This window comes from Cololabis saira, unplaced genomic scaffold (assembly GCF_033807715.1).
Source record: "Cololabis saira isolate AMF1-May2022 unplaced genomic scaffold, fColSai1.1 scf037, whole genome shotgun sequence".
NCBI classification, from domain to species: Eukaryota; Metazoa; Chordata; class Actinopteri; order Beloniformes; family Belonidae; genus Cololabis; species Cololabis saira.
This window is the reverse complement of record NW_026906201.1, coordinates 208,162-235,832: the sequence shown is the minus strand read 5'-3', so window position 1 is coordinate 235,832 and position 27,671 is coordinate 208,162. Positions and strand designations below refer to the sequence as shown.

Here is a 27,671-nt window from a genome sequence, read left to right as displayed (position 1 = left end):
AGTAACGGTGTGCGAGTGGTGAGGCCCCAAAGTTCACGCAATGCGTTCCGGATGGGGCAAAAAGCGCACGTTTGTGCACGTTGCGCAAAAACGTGCACGCCAATCGCTAATAAAAGTCATACCCATCGATTCCCGATTAAGGCGCACGTTTCTACGTTTTTACTTTTCGCGTTTTCTCAAAGCTGTAGGAGGAGTAGCCGGACAAAGTTTTTACGGAAGAATATATAATAAACTAGACAAAATTCCCGGGAAATTTTGAAGTGCCACGGACTACTGCCGGATGATCGCGGGGCTTATTTGCACCCATGAAGGTCAAGGACTCGATACAGATTCCAATGACACCACCCATGACTCTCTATGTCAAACCATTCAAAAGTTATTACAGAAAATATAGAACCGCTAACTGAACCGCTAACGGGATCGCTAACGGGATCGCTAACGGGACCGCTAACGGGACCGCTAACCGAGCCGCTAACGGGATCGCTAACCGAGCCGCTAACAACCGCTAACGGAACCGCTAACGGGACCGCTAACGGGACCGCTAACGGGACCGCTAACGGGATCGCTAACGGGACCGCTAACGGGATCGCTAACGGGATCGCTAACGGGATCGCTAACGGGACCGCTAACCGAGCCGCTAATGGGATCGCTAACGGGACCGCTAACAACCGCTAACAGAACCGCTAACAGAACCGCTAACGGGACCGCTAACAGAACCGCTAACAGAACCGCTAACGGGATCGCTAACAACCGCTAGCGGAACTGCTAACGGGACCGCTAATGGGATTGCTAACGGGACCGCTAACGGGGTCGCTAACTGGACCGCTAACGGGATCGCTAACTGGACTGCTAACGGTACCGCTAACGGGATCGCTAACGGAATCGCTAACTGAACCGCTAACGGGACCGCTAACCGAGCCGCTAACGGGATTGCTAACCGAGCCGCTAATGGGATCGCTAACGGGACCGCTAACAACCGCTAACGGAACCGCTAACAGGACCGCTAACAGAACCGCTAACAGAACCGCTAACGGGACCGCTAACGGGATCGCTAACAACCGCTAGCGGAACCGCTAGCGGAACCGCTAACGGGGTCGCTAACTGGACCGCTAACGGGATCGCTAACTGGACCGCTAACGGGACCGCTAACGGGATCGCTAACGGAATCCCTAACTGAACCGCTAACGGGACCGCTAACGGGATCGCTAACAACCGCTAGCGGAACCGCTAACGGGACCGCTAACGGGGTCGCTAACTGGACCGCTAACGGGATCGCTAACTGGACCGCTAACGGGACCGCTAACGGGACCGCTAACGGGATCGCTAACGGAATCGCTAACTGAACCGCTAACGGGACCGCTAACCGAGCCGCTAACGGGATCGCTAACCAAGCCGCTAACGGGATCGCTAACGGGATCGCTAACAACCGCTAACGGGACCGCTAACGGGACCGCTAACGGGATTGCTAACGGGACCGCTAACGGGGTCGCTAACTGGACCGCTAACGGGATCGCTAACTGGACCGCTAACGGGACCGCTAACGGGATCGCTAACAGGACCGCTAACAGAACCGCTAACGGGACTGCTAACACCAATAACACTACCATCCCATAATAAACACCTACCATCCCATAATAACACTAACATCCCATAATAACACTAACATCCTATAAAAACACCTGCCATCCCATAATAACACTAACATCCTATAAAAACACCTGCCATCCCATAATAACACTAACATCCTATAAAAACACCTGACATCCCATAATAACACTAACATCCTATAAAAACACCTGTCATCCCATAATAACACTAACATCCTATAAAAACACCTGACATCCCATAATAACACTAACATCCTATAAAAACACCTGACATCCCATAATAACACCTATCGTGTGTGTGTGTGTGTGTGTGTGTGTGTGTGTGTGTGTGTTCATCTAAGGTTAAAAGGTCAGGGTTCAGATTTCTCCATTTTCCAGGTTATACTATGAAGTCTGTACTGAGTGAGTCATGTGACCAGTTCTGGGTCAGTCTAATCAGTCAACAGCTGAGCTCTGGTTGCTAGGGGCAACAAGAACCTGATACAGAGGGAGCGGGAATGACTCAGCTGGATTTTTGGTTGTGACAAACCTGAAATCACTCCACTTTGCGCTCAAACCGTAGCTCTTAGCAGAAAAACGAAAACATTTTGAGAAACAGAGAACCTACCAGATTATCTAAATGTTATTTTCATACAGATATTCCTTAAAATGTGTTAGTAACGGCAATTCGAAAACAAAAATGAGATTTTTTTTAAGAAAACTTCATTTAACATGGGAGTCAATGAAGAGAGAGACAGGAACTGGCGTGTCTGTTGGCTCCCCCGTTAAAATTTTGTGCACACCACGCCTGTCAAAGTCACATTTTATAAATCACAACACCTATGTCTATATTCTGACCAAAAATGATCTGTCTACCTTTTACGGTTTGGCCGTGACCTCGAGTTACAAATAAGAAATCATGTTTTTTTTTCAGTGTAACTACACTCTAGCAAACTGACTCCCGTGCTCTAGATTTGAAAAAAAGTGATTTCCAGTCCTCGCTTGAGGGCTCATATCTTGAAAAGTGTACATTTTAGGAAAAAACTGTTTCGGGTTTGGAGAGAGAAGAGAAGTTTTCCTCCGTTTTGAAGTTTGAATGACGTTTCTACGTGCAAGTATGAGAAAGATACGTGACTCAGAAAAAAGGTGAATTTTGTCTTTTTTCTCGACATTTTCCCATCCGCTTTGAATGGCGCCATAGGAATACATAGGGAAAATGAGCTCCCCATTAGTTTGGAAATTTGGAAATGTTTTTGCACTTCGTGCAAAAACTATTCGTGCCATCGTTCTGAAAATCCACAGGACTGTAGTTAAATTCAGGGCCTACAACTTTCTCAATCGGTTCATAATTTTTCGAGTAACGGTGTGCGAGTGGTGAGGCCCCAAAGTTCACGCAATGCGTTCCGGATGGGGCAAAAAGCGCACGTTTGTGCACGTTGCGCAAAAACGTGCACGCCAATCGCTAATAAAAGTCATACCCATCGATTCCCGATTAAGGCGCACGTTTCTACGTTTTTACTTTTCGCGTTTTCTCAAAGCTGTAGGAGGAGTAGCCGGACAAAGTTTTTACGGAAGAATATATAATAAATAATAAATAAGCCTGAGCAATAGTATGAGTGCCTCGTGCTGCGCACGAGGCACTCCTCCTCCATTGAGCTTGCGCAGCTCAATGGAGGAGGCGTGCCACGTGGCGCAGCCGTGGCACTAACTAGACAAAATTCCAGGGAAATTTTGAAGTGCCACGGACTACTGCCGGATGATCGCGGGGCTTATTTGCACCCATGAAGGTCAAGGACTCGATACAGATTCCAATGACACCACCCATGACTCTCTATGTCAAACCATTCAAAAGTTATGACAGAAAATATAGAACCGCTAACTGAACCGCTAACGGAATCGCTAACGGGATCGCTAACGGGACCGCTAACGGGACCGCTAACCGAGCCGCTAACGGGATCGCTAACCGAGCCGCTAACAACCGCTAACGGAACCGCTAACGGGACCGCTAATGGGATCGCTAACGGAACCGCTAACGGGACCGCTAACGGGATCGCTAACGGGATCGCTAACGGGATCGCTAACGGGATCGCTAACGGGACCGCTAACCGAGCCGCTAATGGGATCGCTAACGGGACCGCTAACAACCGCTAACAGAACCGCTAATGGGACCGCTAACAGAACCGCTAACAGAACCGCTAACGGGACCGCTAATGGGATTGCTAACGGGACCGCTAACGGGGTCGCTAACTGGACTGCTAACGGGATCGCTAACTGGACCGCTAACGGGACCGCTAATGGGATTGCTAACGGGACCGCTAACGGGGTCGCTAACTGGACCGCTAACGGGGTCGCTAACGGAATCGCTAACTGAACCGCTAACGGGACCACTAACCGAGCCGCTAACAGGATTGCTAACCGAGCCGCTAATGGGATCGCTAACGGGACCGCTAACAACCGCTAACGGAACCGCTAACAGGACCGCTAACAGAACCGCTAACAGAACCGCTAACGGGACCGCTAACGGGATCGCTAACAACCGCTAGCGGAACCGCTAACGGGACCCCTAACGGGGTCGCTAACTGGACCGCTAACGGGATCGCTAACTGGACCGCTAACGGAATCGCTAACTGAACCGCTAACGGGACCGCTAACCGAGCCGCTAACGGGATCGCTAACCAAGCCGCTAACGGGATCGCTAACGGGATCGCTAACAACCGCTAACGGGACCGCTAACGGGATTGCTAACGGGACCGCTAACGGGGTCGCTAACTGGACCGCTAACGGGATCGCTAACTGGACCGCTAACGGGACCGCTAACGGGATCGCTAACAGGACCGCTAACAGAACCGCTAACGGGACCGCTAACACCAATAACACTACCATCCCATAATAAACACCTACCATCCCATAATAACACTAACATCCCATAATAACACTAACATCCTATAAAAACACCTGCCATCCCATAATAACACTAACATCCTATAAAAACACCTGCCATCCCATAATAACACTAACATCCTATAAAAACACCTGACATCCCATAATAACACTAACATCCTATAAAAACACCTGACATCCCATAATAACACTAACATCCTATAAAAACACCTGACATCCCATAATAACACCTATCGTGTGTGTGTGTGTGTGTGTGTGTGTGTGTGTGTGTGTGTGTGTGTGTGTGTGTGTGTGTGTGTGTGTGTGTGTGTGTGTTCATCTAAGGTTAAAAGGTCAGGGTTCAGATTTCTCCATTTTCCAGGTTATACTATGAATTCTGTACTGAGTGAGTCATGTGACCAGTTCTGGGTCAGTCTAATCAGTCAACAGCTGAGCTCTGGTTGCTAGGGGCAACAAGAACCTGATACAGAGGGAGCGGGAATGACTCAGCTGGATTTTTGGTTGTGACAAACCTGAAATCACTCCACTTTGCGCTCAAACCGTAGCTCTTAGCAGAAAAACGAAAACATTTTGAGAAACAGAGAACCTACCAGATTATCTAAATGTTATTTTCATACAGATATTCCTTAAAATGTGTTAGTAACGGCAATTCGAAAACAAAAATGAGATTTTTTTTAAGAAAACTTCATTTAACATGGGAGTCAATGAAGAGAGAGACAGGAACTGGCGTGTCTGTTGGCTCCCCCGTTAAAATTTTGTGCACACCACGCCTGTCAAAGTCACATTTTATAAATCACAACACCTATGTCTATATTCTGACCAAAAATTATCTGTCTACCTTTTACGGTTTGCCCGTTAGCTCGAGTTACAAATAAAAATTATGATCATTTTTCGAAAGTCTCTCCACTCTAATGAATTCGAACCGCACTGAAGATTTGACAAAAAAGTGATTTCCAGTCCTCGCTTGAGCGCTCATATCTTGAAAAGTGTACATTTTAGGAAAAAACAGTCCGGGGTTTGGAGAGAGAAGAGAAGTTTTCCTCCGTTTTGAAGTTTGAATGACGTTTCTACGTGCAAGTATGAGAAAGATACGTGACTCGGAAAAAAGGTGAATTTTGTCTTTTTTTTCCTCAACATTTTCCCATCCGCTTATAATGGCGCCATTGAAATGCATGGGAAAATCTTCCCCATTAGTTTGGAAATTTGGAAATGTTTTTGCACTTCGTGCAAAAACTATTCGTGCCATCGTTCTGAAAATCCACAGGACTGTAGTTAAATTCAGGGCCTACAACTTTCTAAATCGGTTCAGAATTTTTCGAGCAACGGTGTGCGAGTGGTGAGGCCCCAAACTTCACGCAATGCGTTCCGGATGGGGCAAAAAGCGCACGTTTGTGCACGTTGCGCAAAAACGTGCACGCCAATCGCTTATAAAAGTCATACCCATCGATTCCCGATTAAGGCGCACGTTTCTACGTTTTTACTTTTCGTGTTTTCTCAAAGCTGCGGGACTAGTTACGCGCCGAAGTTTTTACGGAAGAATATATAATAAACTAGACAAAATTCCCGGGAAATTTTGAAGTGCCACGGACTACTGCCGGATGATCGCGGGGCTTATTTGCACCCATGAAGGTCAAGGACTCGATACAGATTCCAATGACACCACCCATGACTCTCTATGTCAAACCATTCAAAAGTTATTACAGAAAATATAGAACCGCTAACTGAACCGCTAACGGGATCGCTAACGGGATCGCTAACGGGACCGCTAACGGGACCGCTAACCGAGCCGCTAACGGGATCGCTAACCGAGCCGCTAACAACCGCTAACGGAACCGCTAACGGGACCGCTAACGGGACCGCTAACGGAACCGCTAACGGGACCGCTAACGGGATCGCTAACGGGACCGCTAACGGGATCGCTAACGGGATCGCTAACGGGATCGCTAACGGGACCGCTAACCGAGCCGCTAATGGGATCGCTAACGGGACCGCTAACAACCGCTTTACAGAACCGCTAACGGGACCGCTAACAGAACCGCTAACGGGATCGCTAACAACCGCTAGCGGAACCGCTAACGGGACCGCTAATGGGATTGCTAACGGGACCGCTAACGGGGTCGCTAACTGGACCGCTAACGGGATCGCTAACTGGACTGCTAACGGTACCGCTAACGGGATCGCTAACAGAATCGCTAACTGAACCGCTAACGGGACCGCTAACCGAGCCGCTAACGGGATTGCTAACCGAGCCGCTAATGGGATCGCTAACGGGACCGCTAACAACCACTAACGGAACCGCTAACAGGACCGCTAACAGAACCGCTAACAGAACCGCTAACGGGACCGCTAACGGGATCGCTAACAACCGCTAGCGGAACCGCTAACGGGACCGCTAACGGGGTCGCTAACTGGACCGCTAACGGGATCGCTAACTGGACCGCTAACGGGACCGCTAACGGGATCGCTAACGGAATCGCTAACTGAACCGCTAACGGGACCGCTAACGGGATCGCTAACAACCGCTAGCGGAACCGCTAACGGGACCGCTAACGGGGTCGCTAACTGGACCGCTAACGGGATCGCTAACTGGACCGCTAACGGGACCGCTAACGGGACCGCTAACGGGATCGCTAACGGAATCGCTAACTGAACCGCTAACGGGACCGCTAACCGAGCCGCTAACGGGATCGCTAACCAAGCCGCTAACGGGATCGCTAACGGGATCGCTAACAACCGCTAACGGGACCGCTAACGGGATTGCTAACGGGACCGCTAACGGGGTCGCTAACTGGACCGCTAACGGGATCGCTAACTGGACCGCTAACGGGACCGCTAACGGGATCGCTAACAGGGCCGCTAACAGAACCGCTAACGGGACCGCTAACACCAATAACACTACCATCCCATAATAAACACCTACCATCCCATAATAACACTAACATCCCATAATAACACTAACATCCTATAAAAACACCTGCCATCCCATAATAACACTAACATCCTATAAAAACACCTGCCATCCCATAATAACACTAACATCCTATAAAAACACCTGACATCCCATAATAACACTAACATCCTATAAAAACACCTGTCATCCCATAATAACACTAACATCCTATAAAAACACCTGACATCCCATAATAACACTAACATCCTATAAAAACACCTGACATCCCATAATAACACCTATCGTGTGTGTGTGTGTGTGTGTGTGTGTGTGTGTGTGTGTGTGTGTGTGTGTGTGTGTGTGTGTGTTCATCTAAGGTTAAACGGTCAGGGTTCAGATTTCTCCATTTTCCAGGTTATACTATGAAGTCTGTACTGAGTGAGTCATGTGACCAGTTCTGGGTCAGTCTAATCAGTCAACAGCTGAGCTCTGGTTGCTAGGGGCAACAAGAACCTGATACAGAGGGAGCGGGAATGACTCAGCTGGATTTTTGGTTGTGACAAACCTGAAATCACTCCACTTTGCGCTCAAACCGTAGCTCTTAGCAGAAAAACGAAAACATTTTGAGAAACAGAGAACCTACCAGATTATCTAAATGTTATTTTCATACAGATATTCCTTAAAATGTGTTAGTAACGGCAATTCGAAAACAAAAATGAGATTTTTTTTAAGAAAACTTCATTTAACATGGGAGTCAATGAAGAGAGAGACAGGAACTGGCGTGTCTGTTGGCTCCCCCGTTAAAATTTTGTGCACACCACGCCTGTCAAAGTCACATTTTATAAATCACAACACCTATGTCTATATTCTGACCAAAAATTATCTGTCTACCTTTTACGGTTTGGCCGTGACCTCGAGTTACAAATAAGAAATCATGTTTTTTTTTCAGTGTAACTACACTCTAGCAAACTGACTCCCGTGCTCTAGATTTGAAAAAAAGTGATTTCCAGTCCTCGCTTGAGGGCTCATATCTTGAAAAGTGTACATTTTAGGAAAAAACTGTTTCGGGTTTGGAGAGAGAAGAGAAGTTTTCCTCCGTTTTGAAGTTTGAATGACGTTTCTACGTGCAAGTATGAGAAAGATACGTGACTCAGAAAAAAGGTGAATTTTGTCTTTTTTCTCGACATTTTCCCATCCGCTTTGAATGGCGCCATAGGAATACATAGGGAAAATGAGCTCCCCATTAGTTTGGAAATTTGGAAATGTTTTTGCACTTCGTGCAAAAACTATTCGTGCCATCGTTCTGAAAATCCACAGGACTGTAGTTAAATTCAGGGCCTACAACTTTCTAAATCGGTTCATAATTTTTCGAGTAACGGTGTGCGAGTGGTGAGGCCCCAAAGTTCACGCAATGCGTTCCGGATGGGGCAAAAAGCGCACGTTTGTGCACGTTGCGCAAAAACGTGCACGCCAATCGCTAATAAAAGTCATACCCATCGATTCCCGATTAAGGCGCACGTTTCTACGTTTTTACTTTTCGCGTTTTCTCAAAGCTGTAGGAGGAGTAGCCGGACAAAGTTTTTACGGAAGAATATATAATAAACTAGACAAAATTCCCGGGAAATTTTGAAGTGCCACGGACTACTGCCGGATGATCGCGGGGCTTATTTGCACCCATGAAGGTCAAGGACTCGATACAGATTCCAATGACACCACCCATGACTCTCTATGTCAAACCATTCAAAAGTTATTACAGAAAATATAGAACCGCTAACTGAACCGCTAACGGGATCGCTAACGGGATCGCTAACGGGACCGCTAACGGGACCGCTAACCGAGCCGCTAACGGGATCGCTAACCGAGCCGCTAACAACCGCTAACGGAACCGCTAACGGGACCGCTAACGGGACCGCTAACGGAACCGCTAACGGGACCGCTAACGGGATCGCTAACGGGACCGCTAACGGGATCGCTAACGGGATCGCTAACGGGATCGCTAACGGGACCGCTAACCGAGCCGCTAATGGGATCGCTAACGGGACCGCTAACAACCGCTAACAGAACCGCTAACGGGACCGCTAACAGAACCGCTAACGGGATCGCTAACAACCGCTAGCGGAACCGCTAACGGGACCGCTAATGGGATTGCTAACGGGACCGCTAACGGGGTCGCTAACTGGACCGCTAACGGGATCGCTAACTGGACTGCTAACGGTACCGCTAACGGGATCGCTAACGGAATCGCTAACTGAACCGCTAACGTGACCGCTAACCGAGCCGCTAACGGGATTGCTAACCGAGCCGCTAATGGGATCGCTAACGGGACTGCTAGCAACCGCTAACGGAACCGCTAACAGGACCGCTAACAGAACCGCTAACAGAACCGCTAACGGGACCGCTAACGGGATCGCTAACAACCGCTAGCGGAACCGCTAACGGGACCGCTAACGGGGTCGCTAACTGGACCGCTAACGGGATTGCTAACTGGACCGCTAACGGGACCGCTAACGGGATCGCTAACGGAATCGCTAACTGAACCGCTAACGGGATCGCTAACAACCGCTAGCGGAACCGCTAACGGGACCGCTAACGGGGTCGCTAACTGGACCGCTAACGGGATCGCTAACTAGACCGCTAACGGGACCGCTAACGGGACCGCTAACGGGATCGCTAACGGAATCGCTAACTGAACCGCTAACGGGACCGCTAACCGAGCCGCTAACGGGATCGCTAACCAAGCCGCTAACGGGATCGCTAACGGGATCGCTAACAACCGCTAACGGGACCGCTAACGGGATTGCTAACGGGACCGCTAACGGGGTCGCTAACTGGACCGCTAACGGGATCGCTAACTGGACCGCTAACGGGACCGCTAACGGGATCGCTAACAGGACCGCTAACAGAACCGCTAACGGGACCGCTAACACCAATAACACTACCATCCCATAATAAACACCTACCATCCCATAATAACACTAACATCCCATAATAACACTAACATCCTATAAAAACACCTGCCATCCCATAATAACACTAACATCCTATAAAAACACCTGCCATCCCATAATAACACTAACATCCTATAAAAACACCTGACATCCCATAATAACACTAACATCCTATAAAAACACCTGTCATCCCATAATAACACTAACATCCTATAAAAACACCTGACATCCCATAATAACACTAACATCCTATAAAAACACCTGTCATCCCATAATAACACTAACATCCTATAAAAACACCTGACATCCCATAATAACACTAACATCCTATAAAAACACCTGACATCCCATAATAACACCTATCGTGTGTGTGTGTGTGTGTGTGTGTGTGTGTGTGTGTTCATCTAAGGTTAAAAGGTCAGGGTTCAGATTTCTCCATTTTCCAGGTTATACTATGAAGTCTGTACTGAGTGAGTCATGTGACCAGTTCTGGGTCAGTCTAATCAGTCAACAGCTGAGCTCTGGTTGCTAGGGGCAACAAGAACCTGATACAGAGGGAGCGGGAATGACTCAGCTGGATTTTTGGTTGTGACAAACCTGAAATCACTCCACTTTGCGCTCAAACCGTAGCTCTTAGCAGAAAAACGAAAACATTTTGAGAAACAGAGAACCTACCAGATTATCTAAATGTTATTTTCATACAGATATTCCTTAAAATGTGTTAGTAACGGCAATTCGAAAACAAAAATGAGATTTTTTTTAAGAAAACTTCATTTAACATGGGAGTCAATGAAGAGAGAGACAGGAACTGGCGTGTCTGTTGGCTCCCCCGTTAAAATTTTGTGCACACCACGCCTGTCAAAGTCACATTTTATAAATCACAACACCTATGTCTATATTCTGACCAAAAATTATCTGTCTACCTTTTACGGTTTGGCCGTGACCTCGAGTTACAAATAAGAAATCATGTTTTTTTTTCAGTGTAACTACACTCTAGCAAACTGACTCCCGTGCTCTAGATTTGAAAAAAAGTGATTTCCAGTCCTCGCTTGAGGGCTCATATCTTGAAAAGTGTACATTTTAGGAAAAAACTGTTTCGGGTTTGGAGAGAGAAGAGAAGTTTTCCTCCGTTTTGAAGTTTGAATGACGTTTCTACGTGCAAGTATGAGAAAGATACGTGACTCAGAAAAAAGGTGAATTTTGTCTTTTTTCTCGACATTTTCCCATCCGCTTTGAATGGCGCCATAGGAATACATAGGGAAAATGAGCTCCCCATTAGTTTGGAAATTTGGAAATGTTTTTGCACTTCGTGCAAAAACTATTCGTGCCATCGTTCTGAAAATCCACAGGACTGTAGTTAAATTCAGGGCCTACAACTTTCTAAATCGGTTCATAATTTTTCGAGTAACGGTGTGCGAGTGGTGAGGCCCCAAAGTTCACGCAATGCGTTCCGGATGGGGCAAAAAGCGCACGTTTGTGCACGTTGCGCAAAAACGTGCACGCCAATCGCTAATAAAAGTCATACCCATCGATTCCCGATTAAGGCGCACGTTTCTACGTTTTTACTTTTCGCGTTTTCTCAAAGCTGTAGGAGGAGTAGCCGGACAAAGTTTTTACGGAAGAATATATAATAAATAATAAATAAGCCTGAGCAATAGTATGAGTGCCTCGTGCTGCGCACGAGGCACTCCTCCTCCATTGAGCTTGCGCAGCTCAATGGAGGAGGCGTGCCACGTGGCGCAGCCGTGGCACTAATAATAAATAAGCCTGAGCAATAGTATGAGTGCCTCGTGCTGCGCACGAGGCACTCCTCCTCCATTGAGCTTGCGCAGCTCAATGGAGGAGGCGTGCCACGTGGCGCAGCCGTGGCACTAATAATAAGCCTGAGCAATAGTAAGAGTGCCTCGTGCTGCGCACGAGGCACTCCTCCTCCATTGCGCAGCTCAATGGAGGAGGAGTGCCACGTGGCGCAGCCGTGGCACTAACTAGACCAAAATTCCCGGGAAATTTTGAAGTGCCACGGACTACTGCCGGATGATCGCGGGATGCACCCATGAAGGTCAAGGACTCGATACTTAGTCATTTGACACCACCCATGACTCTCTATGTCAAACCATTCAAAAGATATTGGACTATAACGTATCGGCCAATCAGAAGAAGGGGCGTGGCTAATTTGCACCAATGAGGGTCAGGGACTCGATACTTAGTCATTTGACATCACCCATGTCTCTGTATGTCAAACCATTCAAAAGATATTGGACTTTAACGTATCAGCCAATCAGAAGAAGGGGCGTGGCTAATTTGCACCAATGAGGGTCAGGGACTCGATACTTGGTCATTTGACACCACCCATGTCTCTGTATGTCAAACCATTCAAAAGATATTGGACTATAACGTATCAGCCAATCAGAAGAAGGGGCGGGGCTAATTTGCACCAATGAGGGTCAGGGACTCGATACTTAGTCATTTGACACCACCCATGTCTCTGTATGTCAAACCATTCAAAAGATATTGGACTATAACGTATCGGCCAATCAGAAGAAGGGGCGTGGCTAATTTGCACCAATGAGGGTCAGGGACTCGATACTTAGTCATTTGACACCACCCATGTCTCTGTATGTCAAACCATTCAAAAGATATTGGACTTTAACGTATCAGCCAATCAGAAGAAGGGGCGTGGCTAATTTGCACCAATGAGGGTCAGGGACTCGATACTTAGTCATTTGACACCACCCATGTCTCTGTATGTCAAACCATTCAAAAGATATTGGACTATAACGTATCGGCCAATCAGAAGAAGGGGCGTGGCTAATTTGCACCAATGAGGGTCAGGGACTCGATACTTAGTCATTTGACACCACCCATGTCTCTGTATGTCAAACCATTCAAAAGATATTGGACTTTAACGTATCAGCCAATCAGAAGAAGGGGCGGGGCTAATTTGCACCAATGAGGGTCAGGGGCTCGATACTTAGTCATTTGACACCACCCATGTCTCTGTATGTCAAACCATTCAAAAGATATTGGACTATAACGTATCGGCCAATCAGAAGAAGGGGCGGGGCTAATATGTATATATAATATACAAATGTAAATATTTATATGTATAATAATAATAATATACATATATATCCCATGAACCTGTCCCCAGCAGGACTGGGGATCATGTAAGGTCAAAAGGTCAGGGTTCAGATTCCTCCATTATCCAAGGTAAAGTATTATGAAGTCTGCATTGAGTGGGTCATGTGACTAGTTCTGGGTCACATGACCCGGAAGTATGGTAGTGTATATTGTATTGGAATGACTCAGCTAGTTCTTCGGATTTGACAAGCCTCAAATAACTTCACCTTGTAATCAAACTGTAGCTCCTAGCAGAAAAACAAAGACATCGTGAGAGAGACAGAACCCGGAAGATTCTGACAATCTTAATTTTATTCAGATATTCCTTAAAATGTGTTAGTAACGGCAATTCGAAAACAAAAATGAGATTTTTTTGAAGAAATGTTTTTTTAACATTGCAGTGAATGGAGAGAGAGACAGGAATTGGCATGGCTCTTAGTCTCCCCGTTTAAATTTTGTGCACACCACGCCTGTCAAAGTCACATTTTAAGAATACCAAAATGTATGTCTACATTCTGACCAAAAATTATCTGTCCAGCTTTTACGGTTCGGCCGTGAGGTCGAGTTACAAATAAAAATTATGGTCATTTTTTCAGGGTTCTGCTCACTCTGATCAATTAAAACCTCCACTCTAGATTTGAAAAAGGGGGTTTTTTAGTCCTCGCTTGAAGGCTCATATCTTGAAAAGTGTACATTTTAGGAAAAAACAGTCCGGGGTTTAGAGAGAGAAGAGAAGTTTTCCTCCGTTTTGAAGTTTGAATGACGTTTCTACGTGCAAGTATGAGAAAGATAGGTGACTCGGAAAAAAGGTGATTTTTTGTTTTTTTTAACCTTCACCGGACATTTCACACCCACAGTGTGAAATGCTGCCCCATACAAATACATGGGAAAATCTTCCCCATTAGTTTGGAAATTTGGAAATGTTTTTGCACTTCGTGCAAAAACTATTCGTGCCATCGTTCTGAAAATCCACAGGACTGTAGTTAAATTCAGGGCCTACAACTTTCTAAATCGGTTCATAATTTTTCGAGTAACGGTGTGCGAGTGTTGAGGCCCCAAAGTTCACGCAATGCGTTCACGATGGGGCAAAAAGCGCACGTTTGTGCACGTTGCGCAAAAACGTGCACGCCAATCACTAATAAAAGTCATTCCCATGAAGTCCCGATTAAGTCGCACGTTTCTACGTTTTTACTTTTTGAGTTTTCTCAAAGCTGCGCAACTAGTTACGCGCCGAAGTTTATACGGAAGAATATATAATAATAATAATAAACTAGACAAAATTCCCGGGAAATTTTGAAGTGCCACGGACTACTGCCGGATGATCGCGGGGCTTATTTGCACCCATGAAGGTCAAGGACTCGATACTTAGTCATTTGACACCACCCATGACTCTCTATGTCAAACCATTCAAAAGTTATTACAGAAAATATGTAATAGGCTAATAGAACCGCTAACAAGACCGCTAACGGGACCGCTAACGGGATAGCTAACAGAACCGCTAACGGAACCTCTAACGGGATCGCTAACTGAACCGCTAACGGGATCGCTAAAGGGATCGCTAACGGGACCGCTAACGGGACCGCTAACCGAGCCGCTAACGGAATCGCTAACCGAGCCGCTAACAACCGCTAACGGAACCGCTAACGGGACCGCTAACGGGACCGCTAACGGGACCGCTAACGGGATCGCTAACGGAACCGCTAACGGGACCGCTAACGGGACCGCTAACGGGACCGCTAACGGGACCGCTAACGGGATCGCTAACGGAACCGCTAACGGGACCGCTAACGGGACCGCTAACGGGACCGCTAACGGGACCGCTAACGGGATCGCTAACGGGATCGCTAACGGAGCCGCTAATGGGGTCGCTAACGGGACCGCTAACAACCGCTAACGAAACCGCTAACAGTACCGCTAACATAACCGCTAACTGAACCGCTAACGGGATCGCTAACGGGATCGCTAACGGGACCGCTAACCGAGCCGTTAACGGAATCGCTAACCGAGCCGCTAACAACCGCTAACGGGACCGCTAACGGGACCGCTAACGGGACCGCTAATGGGATCGCTAACGGAACCGCTAACGGGACCGCTAACGGGATCGCTAACAGGACCGCTAACAGAACCGCTAACGGGACCGCTAACACCAATAACACTACCATCCCATAATAAACACCTACCATCCCATAATAACACTAACATCCTATAAAAACACCTGCCATCCCATAATAACACTAACATCCTATAAAAACACCTGCCATCCCATAATAACACTAACATCCTATAAAAACACCTGCCATCCCATAATAACACTAACACCCTATAAAAACACCTGCCATCCCATAATAACACCTATCGTGTGTGTGTGTGTGTGTGTGTGTGTGTGTGTGTGTGTGTGTGTGTGTGTGTGTGTGTGTGTGTGTGTTCATCTAAGGTTAAAAGGTCAGGGTTCAGATTTCTCCATTTTCCAGGTTATATTACTTGAAGTCTGTACTGAGTGAGTCATGTGACCAGTTCTGGGTCAGCCTAATTAGTCAACAGCTGAGCTCTGGTTGCTAGGGGCAACAAGAACCTGATACAGAGGGAGCGGGAATGACTCAGCTGGATTTTTGGTTGTGACAAACCTGAAATCACTCCACTTTGCGCTCAAACCGTAGCTCTTAGCAGAAAAACGAAAACATTTTGAGAAACAGAGAACCTACCAGATTATCTAAATGTTATTTTCATACAGATATTCCTTAAAATGTGTTAGTAACGGCAATTCGAAAACAAAAGTGAGATTTTTTTTAAGAAAACTTCATTTAACATGGGAGTCAATGAAGCGCGAAACAGGATTTGGCGTGTCTGTTGGCTCCCCCGTTAAAATTGTGTGCACACCACGCCTGTCAAAGTCACATTTTATGAATCACAACACCTATGTCTATATTCTGACCAAAAATTATCTGTCTACCTTTTACGGTTTGGCCGTGACCTCGAGTTACAAATAAGAAATCATGTTTTTTTTTCAGTGTAACTACACTCTAGCAAACTGACTCCCGTGCTCTAGATTTGAAAAAAAGTGATTTCCAGTCCTCGCTTGAGGGCTCATATCTTGAAAAGTGTACATTTTAGGAAAAAACAGTCCGGGGTTTGGAGAGAGAGGAGAAGTTTTCCTCCGTTTTGAAGTTTGAATGACGTTTCTACGTGCAAGTATGAGAAAGATACGTGACTCGGAAAAAAGGTGAATTTTGTCTTTTTTTTCTCAACATTTTCCCATCCGCTTATAATGGCGCCATTGAAATGCATGGGAAAATCTTCCCCATTAGTTTGGAAATTTGGAAATGTTTTTGCACTTCGTGCAAAAACTATTCGTGCCATCGTTCTGAAAATCCACAGGACTGTAGTTAAATTCAGGGCCTACAACTTTCTAAATCGGTTCATAATTTTTCGAGTAACGGTGTGCGAGTGGTGAGGCCCCAAAGTTCACGCAATGCGTTCCGGATGGGGCAAAAAGCGCACGTTTGTGCACGTTGCGCAAAAACGTGCACGCCAATCGCTAATAAAAGTCATACCCATCGATTCCCGATTAAGGCGCACGTTTCTACGTTTTTACTTTTCGCGTTTTCTCAAAGCTGTAGGAGGAGTAGCCGGACAAAGTTTTTACGGAAGAATATATAAATAATAATAAGCCTGAGCAATAGTATGAGTGCCTCGTGCTGCGCACGAGGCACTCCTCCTCCATTGAGCTTGCGCAGCTCAATGGAGGAGGCGTGCCACGTGGCGCAGCCGTGGCACTAACTAGACCAAAATTCCCGGGAAATTTTGAAGTGCCACGGACTACTGCCGGATGATCGCGGGATGCACCCATGAAGGTCAAGGACTCGATACTTAGTCATTTGACACCACCCATGACTCTCTATGTCAAACCATTCAAAAGATATTGGACTATAACGTATCGGCCAATCAGAAGAAGGGGCGTGGCTAATTTGCACCAATGAGGGTCAGGGACTCGATACTTGGTCATTTGACACCACCCATGTCTCTGTATGTCAAACCATTCAAAAGATATTGGACTATAACGTATCGGCCAATCAGAAGAAGGGGCGTGGCTAATTTGCACCAATGAGGGTCAGGGACTCCATACTTAGTCATTTGACACCACCCATGTCTCTGTATGTCAAACCATTCAAAAGATATTGGACTTTAACGTATCAGCCAATCAGAAGAAGGGGCGTGGCTAATTTGCACCAATGAGGGTCAGGGACTCGATACTTGGTCATTTGACACCACCCATGTCTCTGTATGTCAAACCATTCAAAAGATATTGGACTATAACGTATCGGCCAATCAGAAGAAGGGGCGTGGCTAATTTGCACCAATGAGGGTCAGGGACTCCATACTTAGTCATTTGACACCACCCATGTCTCTGTATGTCAAACCATTCAAAAGATATTGGACTTTAACGTATCAGCCAATCAGAAGAAGGGGCGGGGCTAATTTGCACCAATGAGGGTCAGGGACTCGATACTTAGTCATTTGACACCACCCATGTCTCTGTATGTCAAACCATTCAAAAGATATTGGACTTTAACGTATCAGCCAATCAGAAGAAGGGGCGTGGCTAATTTGCACCAATGAGGGTCAGGGACTCGATACTTAGTCATTTGACACCACCCATGTCTCTGTATGTCAAACCATTCAAAAGATATTGGACTATAACGTATCGGCCAATCAGAAGAAGGGGCGTGGCTAATTTGCACCAATGAGGGTCAGGGACTCGATACTTAGTCATTTGACACCACCCATGTCTCTGTATGTCAAACCATTCAAAAGATATTGGACTTTAACGTATCAGCCAATCAGAAGAAGGGGCGGGGCTAATTTGCACCAATGAGGGTCAGGGGCTCGATACTTAGTCATTTGATACCACCCGTGAGTCTGTATGTCAAACCATTCAAAAGATATTGGACTATAACGTATCGGCCAATCAGAAGAAAGGGCGGGGCTAATTTGCACCAATGAGGGTCAGGGACTCGATACTTAGTCCAATGACACCACCCATGACTCTGTATGTCAAACCATTCAAAAGATATTGGACTATAACGTATCGGCCAATCAGAAGAAAGGGCGGGGCTAATTTGCACCAATGAGGGTCAAGGACTCGATACTAAGTCATTTGACACCACCCATGACTCTGTAGGTCAAACCATTCAAAAGATATTGGACTATAACGTATCGGCCAATCAGAAGAAGGGGCGGGGCTAATTTGCACCAATGATGGTCAGGGACTCGATACTTAGTCATTTGACACCACCCATGACTCTGTATGTCAAACCATTCAAAAGATATTGGACTATAAGGTATCAGCCAATCAGAAGAAGGGGCGGGGCTAATTTGCACCAATGAGGGTCAGGGACTCGATGCTTAGTCATTTGACACCACCCATGACTCTCTATGTCAAACCATTCAAAAGATATTGGACTATAAGGTATCGGCCAATCAGAAGAAGGGGTGGGGCTAATTTGCACCAATGAGGGTCAGGGACTCGTTACTTAGTCATTTGACACCACCCATGTCTCTGTATGTCAAACCATTCAAAAGATATTGGACTATAACGTATCGGCCAATCAGAAGAAGGGGCGGGGCTAATTTGCACCAATGAGGGTCAGGGACTCGATACTTAGTCATTTGACACCACCCATGTCTCTCTATGTCAAACCATTCAAAAGATATTGGACTATAAGGTATCGGCCAATCAGAAGAAGGGGCGGGGCTAATTTGCACCAATGAGGGTCAGGGGCTCGATACTTAGTCATTTGACACCACCCGTGACTCTTTATGTCAAACCATTCAAAAGATATTGGACTATAACGTATCGGCCAATCAGAATAAGGGGCGGGGCTAATTTGCACCAATGAGGGTCAGGGGCTCGATACTTAGTCATTTGACACCACCCGTGACTCTTTATGTCAAACCATTCAAAAGATATTGGACTATAACGTATCGGCCAATCAGAAGAAGGGGCGGGGCTAATATGTATATATAATATACAAATGTAAATATTTATATGTATAATAATAATAATATACATATATATCCCATGAACCTGTCCCCAGCAGGACTGGGGATCATGTAAGGTCAGGGTTCAGATTCCTCCATTATCCAAGGTAAAGTATTATGAAGTCTGCATTGAGTGGGTCATGTGACTAGTTCTGGGTCACATGACCCGGAAGTATGGTAGTGTATATTGTATTGGAATGACTCAGCTAGTTCTTCGGATTTGACAAGCCTCAAATAACTTCACCTTGTAATCAAACTGTAGCTCCTAGCAGAAAAACAAAGACATCGTGAGAGAGACAGAACCCGGAAGATTCTGACAATCTTAATTTTATTCAGATATTCCTTAAAATGTGTTAGTAACGGCAATTCGAAAACAAAAATGAGATTTTTTTGAAGAAAACGTTATTTATTATGGGAGTCAATGGAGAGAAAGACAGGATTTGGCATGGCTGTTAGTCTCCCCGTTCAAATTTTGTGCACACCACGCCTGTCAAAGTCACATTTTATGAATCACAAAACCTATGTCTATATTCTGACCAAAAATGATCTGTCTACCTTTTACGGTTTGGCCGTGAGGTCGAGTTACAAATAAAAATTATGATCATTTTTTTAAAGTCTCTCGCACTCTGATCAATTAGAACCGCACTGAAGATTTGACAAAAAAGTGATTTCCAGTCCTCGCTTGAGCGCTCATATCTTGAAAAGTGTACATTTTAGGAAAAAACAGTCCGGGGTTTAGAGAGAGAAGAGAAGTTTTCCTCCGTTTTGAAGTTTGAATGACCTTTCTACGTGCAAGTATGAGAAAGATAGGTGACTCAGAAAAAAGGTGATTTTTTTTTTTTTAACCTCATCCCACACACAGTGTGAAATGCTGCCCCATACAAATACATGGTCCCCATTAGTTTGGAAATTTGGAAATGTTTTTGCACTTCGTGCAAAAACTATTCGTGCCATCGTTCTGAAAATCCACAGGAATGTAGTTAAATTCAGGGCCTACAACTTTCTAAATCGGTTCAGAATTTTTCGAGTAACGGTATGCGAGTGGTGAGGCCCCAAAGTTCACGCAATGCGTTCCGGATGGGGCAAAAAGCGCACGTTTGTGCACGTTGCGCAAAAACGTGCACGCCAATCGCTTATAAAAGTCATACCAATTGATTCCCGATTAAGGCGCACGTTTCTACGTTTTTACTTTTTGAGTTTTCTCAAAGCTGCGCAACTAGTTACGCGCCGAAGTTTATACGGAAGAATATGGAATAATAAATAAATAAGCCTGAGCAATAGTATTAGTGCCTCGTGCTGCGCACGAGGCACTCCTCCTCCATTGAGCTTGCGCATCTCAATGGAGGAGGCGTGCCACGTGGCGCAGCCGTGGCACTAACTAGACAAAATTCCCGGGAAATTTTGAAGTGCCACGGACTACTGCCGGATGATCGCGATTTGGCAGCTACCTTGGGGGACTCCACAGTCCAATGACTTACTATGCGATAAGGCACCGTTAAAATAAACTTTTTGTGACCTTTCAGACAAATAGCTCTTAAACCATTGAATTGCAGAAAAATTAAAACCATAATTAATGAGTTTAGAAATTAAAATGTCATGCTCAATCACATCAAAGGCAGCACTGAAGTCAAGCAATACTGTTCCCACAAGCATCGAGTCATCAATTGATGTTAACCAGTTATTGGACATCTGTGTCATTGCAGTGCAGGTGGAGTGGCCAGACCTATAAGCATGTTGGAACATTGTTGTTAAATCATTGTAAGAAAAGTAATCTTGTACTTGCTTGAATACTATCATCTCCAATAATTTACTGAGAACAGGTAAAATACTTACAGGCCTACTATTTGGACCGCAGAAAGTTGATTTTGTATATTTGGGTAAAGGAATGATCTAACCCTCCTTCCCAAGTTTAGGACACACACCACTAATCAGACACCTGTTGAACATGTGACAGAGAAGCTTCGAAATTACCGCAGCAGATGATCTCAATAGCCTATTGTCCAAGTTGTCCATTCCAGCAGACCCACCAACAGTCAAAGATTTCAGCAGCAATTCTACCCGCAAAACACTGACCAGATGACATTCAAAATGACATAACTTGTTTTTCATAATTAATTTTTTTATCAGCTCATCTGAGTTAGTATCAACAGTACAATGCATTTTCTCTCTGAGTTTAGAACCCTTGTTAACAAAATAATCCTTGAAATAATTTGCAATCTGAGTTGGCTTATTTAAATAAACTCCATTCAGTTCAACAAAAGAGGTACAGGTAGATTTTTTCCCCATAATTTCATTAAGTACATTCCATAATTTCTTACTGTCCGTACCGCTGTCAGAAATTCTTTTCTGATAGAAGTTTTTTCTTTTTGACTCTGTTCACTTTGGTCACATGATGCCTTTGTATACAATAACGTTTTCTGTCCACAAGAGAACAGCAACCTTCTTAGTCCTTTGAGCCATTAAACTCTTTAATTCAGAATCAATCCAAGGAGCACTTTTGGCTTTAACTGTAAACTTTTTTAACGGAGCATGACTGTTAACAACTCTCAATAGCACATACTTAATGTTATCCAGCTCAGTGAGAAAATTATCCTCATTGAATGTCTTATAAGTTCTTTTTACCATAATATTGGGACAGGCTTTAGGACGCTTTGTTCTCCTGGAGACAGCCACACAGTTATGGTCACTAAACTGGTACAAAAACAGGTGTGGAGCACATATCAGGGGTATTAGTGAAAATATGATGGATACATTTTGATGTTGGAGATCTACCTGCCAACATTGGGCTGTGAAAAAGAGGGAGATTTTCTGGGGTAGCGGTTGGAATGCTCCACTCACAACATCCCGCCCTGATATAAAAAAAGACGACTTTAAATGAACTTTAAATGCATAGCTACAATGAAATGTGCTAAAATGTACCTCCCAAAATAACTCTAAAGCCTTCTTGGAGCCAAATTTCTTGAAATTTTTTGAGCATAATGCATTTAAATGCATCAATCTGGTGCACTTTGAAAAGCTAGAATAACAATTTAATAGGGGTAATCTGATCAGAATGTTTGGGGCTGATCACTGGGATGAGTGAAGTTTCTGCAGTTTTTAGTGTGAGGTAGACGACGATGTACGTGTGAGAGAATCATCCTGGCAACACGCCTACTTCTATTTTACCATCTCATCTCATCATATGGCATCATTAGCTATAACAATTAAACACACAGCAGTGTATAAAAGCCTATATCATTATACTGTACTCAATTATGACTAGAAAGATATCAACTTTAGAAAATCTTATTTGTTGTTGCCACAAAGACTTATGTATGCTTTGCTTCACTGAACACAATGCAAGCCATATTCATTGTACAAAATGTACAGTATAACAAAGTCACAACGTATTCTTAAATTAAAACACACACACACACACACACACACACACACACACACACACACACACACACACACACACACACACACACACACCTACTATCACGGACTATTTTCATGTCAATATTATCAGCAACCTTGTTTGAGGTGATTAACAGACACGCTCACAGTAACGTTACTAGTAGTTGTGAGTTGTAGAGGACTGGGATGTTTATTACAATTTCGGGAGAGTCTGCTGCCTTAACTTACCTTGGAAACATACATATGCTCTGCGGAGCTTCTCTAACCGGCAAAACTTAATTCTCCGCTCCTCTGTTTGTTCTCACAGAGCATGCACAGCCTTCACTGCTGATTGGCTGTTCCCCGTGCCTGTCTCTGTGTGTAACCAATCAGACGGAGCTGTGGGCGGGACATGCTGGACACATGCAGTGACTGCAGGCAGAGAGACGCAGCTGCATCAGCCCCAAATTAACGCAGTTTTAAATTGTACAAACACAATATTGGTATCGTTGGAAAGGGAAAAATGTGCTCTTAATTTTGGGGGGGCTGATTTCACTTTAAAATCGGGAGATAAGCGGGAGAAATTACAAATCGGGAGCAGGGCGGGAGAAATGGTTGAAAATCGGGAGACTCCCGCATAAATCGGGAGTGTTGGCAGGTATGAGCAGTGTTAATAGAAATTCTTGTAGGTTGATAAATTAATTGGGATAAACCACACATATCAGTCATATATTTAAGCTTGTTCTTGAGAGCACACTCATCAGATAGCCAATCAATGTTCAGATCACCCATCCAGTACATCTCTCCGTTTTCTTCAGTCACTTTATCTAGCATATTACATAATGCATTTAAATATTCTATCCTGACACTAGGTGGCCTGTAACAACATCCAACAAGTATTGGTTTTAAATAGGGGAGATGTACCTGCAGCCATAACACTTCAACATCATCAACCATCAAGTCATGTCTCAATTTAACAGGATAATGGTCATGTATTAGAATGGCCACACCTCCAAACCTATTTCTATCATGTCTATAAATTGAATAGCCACTTATAGAAACTTCTGAATTGTTTATAAAACTGTCCAGGTGGTTTCAGAAATTGCAAGAATATCTATATTGTTCAATTGCAAAAATAAAGAAAGGTCTTGGATTTTATTCCTCAAACTACATGTTAATATGTGCAAGGACTAAGCCTGTAGGTAGTTTGTTTATACCAGTCATCTTATCACATACCTCAAGTTGTTAAATCATCATCACATTCATCAGACATATTGATCCAGCTCTGAAAGTTCATGGATAAGCAGTGTATTTGCAACCTCTGGGTTTCCATTAAGCTTAATGTAGATCTTACAGGTGGCAGTCCAGGTGGCTTGTATTTTGTTATCCTTCCTCAGAACACGTGCTTGGCGGGCAATGTAGGCGTTTCTCCTCGTCAGGTGATCATTTAGATATACACTAGAGCACTTCAGCTTCCGGCCTTGCTTCAGGACATCCACCTTTCGTTTTCTGAGGATTGTGTGTGTTTCCCTGAAGAGTTCATGCACACCTATGGACGTGTGTGTGTGTGTGTGTGTGTGTGTGTGTGTGTGTGTGTGTGTGTGTGTCAGAGAGAGTAGAGCTAGTGAGTGTGTGTCTGTGTTTGAGTGACTGAATGAGTGAGTCTATGCATGTACTCTGCATGTAGAGTAAAAACTGTGGGAGTATGATGATAATGTATGGAAGAAAGTGGAAAAATCTTGAAGGCTTGGAGCTTGAAGTGAGCGATGACATCATTGCACATGTGCGTGTGTCTGTATGTGTGTGTCCATTTGCCCAGATGATAATCATATGGTCAAACAACAGTTAATCCAATACATTTAGAAATTAAATTATATAATAATCATCAATAACACCTCTATTATATGGAACACCAGGACAAAACCAGTACTGTACAAACATGTTTATTAAATGTCAAATATTCAACAAAGTAAACAACTCTGATTCAAGTAAATTGTTCTGCATAACATTTTACATATGTCTTTAAGTAGTATATGGTTTTACACAATATTAATCTTGAAGTGAATTAAGCTTAAGATAATATTTCAAAAATATAAAAATTATGCAAGAATGAAATTACAGATGCATTCAAAATTGTATGGGTGCAGACAAGATCATTGTGCTAATAATAAAATTGTAATTTAGATCATCAAAAGGTAAGTAATAATCATGTGGACAACATTCATTAAGAACATAAAGATAAAACAATATAATGCAGTTAAGTGTATGATCATAAAAACATGTCAAGAATTTAATTTTGAGAGAATTGAAGCCTTACAATGCAGAACAAAAGAATAGAGAAGTCTGGGTCAATCTACCATGATTGGTCAGACCAAGAGCCTCTCATTAAAATATCAAAAACCGAACTGTTATTGTGACAATTAAAGTTGCAAATATGGACAATAGACTTCCATTCACAACAGATGTGAGGACAAAATAAGTCCTGAGTCCTTTACAAGGATTGAGACTCACAGAGGTCAAAGGTCCACATCAAAACCAGTGAGGATCCCTCTGTCTGAGGGGCATTCATGTGGCAGCAGAATGTCTTTGGACAGTGCAGAGCAGTGGTCATCTTCCTCTTTCCTGAATACACAAAAGCAGAGATATCAGCACAACATACATCATAGTTATTTCTGAATTTAAATTCAGTATACAAATTAGCCTTACAATTGCTCACACACCAGGACAATAGAAAATCTTACCTCTGTGTGGTTGCTGCATCAATAGAGTTGTCTCCAGAGCTGCTGTTGTCACTTGGTCTGCTACCTGGATCTGTTGTAGCCCTGATTTGGAAACAAAGAAATAATCAATAAGTTGTAGTTTTCAGAGCAAGTGAATCATCAAGAAGAAAGCTGCATACATTGGCAGAGCATCTAGCTGATGAGCACCTGCCTGAGACACATTGAACTGCTGCTGTGGCCCCTTGGACACATGTTGGACCGTCTAGGAAGTCTCACTGATGCAGCAGAGTGCTGCTACATTGCTGCAGCTCTTCCCATGACCAACCGCAGGTCATCCATGGCTCTACTGGCTCCTGCTGCTCCTGGACCCTTCCTGTAGCCAGCCCAGGTATGCCTGATCCTGGCTGTAGACCAAAGGAGAATGAAAACAACTTTATACATGTGGGTTGAAAAGTTTTTTTAACATAAGATTAAAAAACTTCAAAGAAATGTGAGCATTGAAAAGTCAAATCAAACTAACATCTAACAGTATACTCACCTCTGTCTGTAAGTGCACCTTGCCTGCATCCTCAGTGGCTCTGTAAGTACAACTGACAACATTACACCTGCAGGGGGACTATTCACCCATAGCTGGGACAGCGGTTGACAGGCACCAGGGTTTATCCACACAGTGGTGGCCCTGACGCCGTGTCTCTGGGGCCCGCTGCTGCTCCGAGATCCCCTGCAGTTTAGCCTGGGACCGTGAGGTACCCAGTTTCCGTGTGTGGCCCCGGGGAGGCACTGCAGGAGTCTTGGTAGTGGAGAGGCTTTGTACTGGCAGGAGGAAGCTAACTAAGTCAGCTTCTTCTTTTCACCCTCCATTCAGAAGGCTAGCCAGCGGCAGAAGCAGTGAGCAGAGAGCAGCACAATGCAGCAACATGCACTAGCTCCAAGCACCACACTACTGCACTAGACGCTTCACACATACCCTGTGTTAGCACACAGCAGTGTGTGCTAACACACACACACAGACGCACACACACGCACACACACACACACACACACACACACACGCACGCAGACAGACGCACACGCAGACAAACACAGATGACAGACATACACAAAAACAGATAAACAGAGAGGGGGTGCTAGAGAGGGAAAGGTGGGGAAGGAAGAGAGAAGGGGAGGGAATGAGAAGGATGTGGATGAAAATACTTACCGTATACCTACCGAATACCTACCATTTCATCTGGGCTGGGCACCTTTTCCGAATTAAACAACATACCTACAAGGGCTCTTTTCCACAATAAAAGACCACAAGAGGAAACCTTTCTCAACCCAAAACCACCATGAGTTGGACCCCAGGCCATATTCACCATAAGCATCCAGATACCAAAAGAAAATAACACAATGAACCACAAGAACTACCCTAACAACAACTACCGTAACAACAACAACAGGCCATCTTGCTCAACCCCAACCACCATCAACAACAAGCTGTGAACTCTGCCAAAGAGTACTTCACAGATGACTTGGACCCGAGGCCACATTCCCCACAGGCATCCAGACACAACACCACTAAAGCAAAACCACTTCACTCAGAAGACAAGCCTCCCGCTTCTGGCGAAGTCAAAACACAGTACACCGGATCGTGATAACTGTGATACGATTGCAGCACACCTGATTGAAGGCAACATTGTGGTTGCGATATGTAAATATGATCAATCAGTGTCCGCTTTTCGGTCGTTGCAGCGGAAACAAGCTGGCTATAGCCTCTGGACCGAAACAACTCCCATATGGCTTTCTTCCCTTTGGAGAGCAAGTCTTCATTGAAGTCTCCACAAACCACTACAGGCTGGCAACCCATCATCTCTAAAGTGTCCAAGAGGCTTTGCATGTTTGCAAGAAACACGTCAAGTTGGATATTTGGTGGTCTGTACACAGTGGCTATCAATGCTCTGACAGGACCCTCAACCTTGACGACGGCGAATTCAAGGTTGGGCACATTTTGAATGTACCGTCGGGCCTCTGCTTGTAGACAGCTCCTGTAGTACACTGCAACTCCACCTCCATCTTTCATAGCCATATCCGCTCTGTTAGAATATGAGAC

The 27,671-nt window shown here is 44.8% G+C and overlaps 1 long non-coding RNA gene across 2 annotated transcripts; it reads right to left on the bottom strand.

Moving 5' to 3' along the window:
• Positions 1–24,846: 24,846 nt before the first annotated feature.
• LOC133430448 (uncharacterized) lies at positions 24,847–26,575 on the bottom strand. 2 transcript variants are annotated; one of them, XR_009774922.1, is made up of 4 exons: positions 26,121–26,575; positions 25,762–25,986; positions 25,604–25,684; positions 24,847–25,484 (listed from the first exon to the last, which is right to left on the bottom strand). It is a non-coding gene; the product is annotated as an uncharacterized LOC133430448 (long non-coding RNA). The 2 variants fall into 2 exon arrangements; XR_009774923.1 differs by having other exon boundaries at positions 25,790–25,986.
• Positions 26,576–27,671: the final 1,096 nt, after the last annotated feature.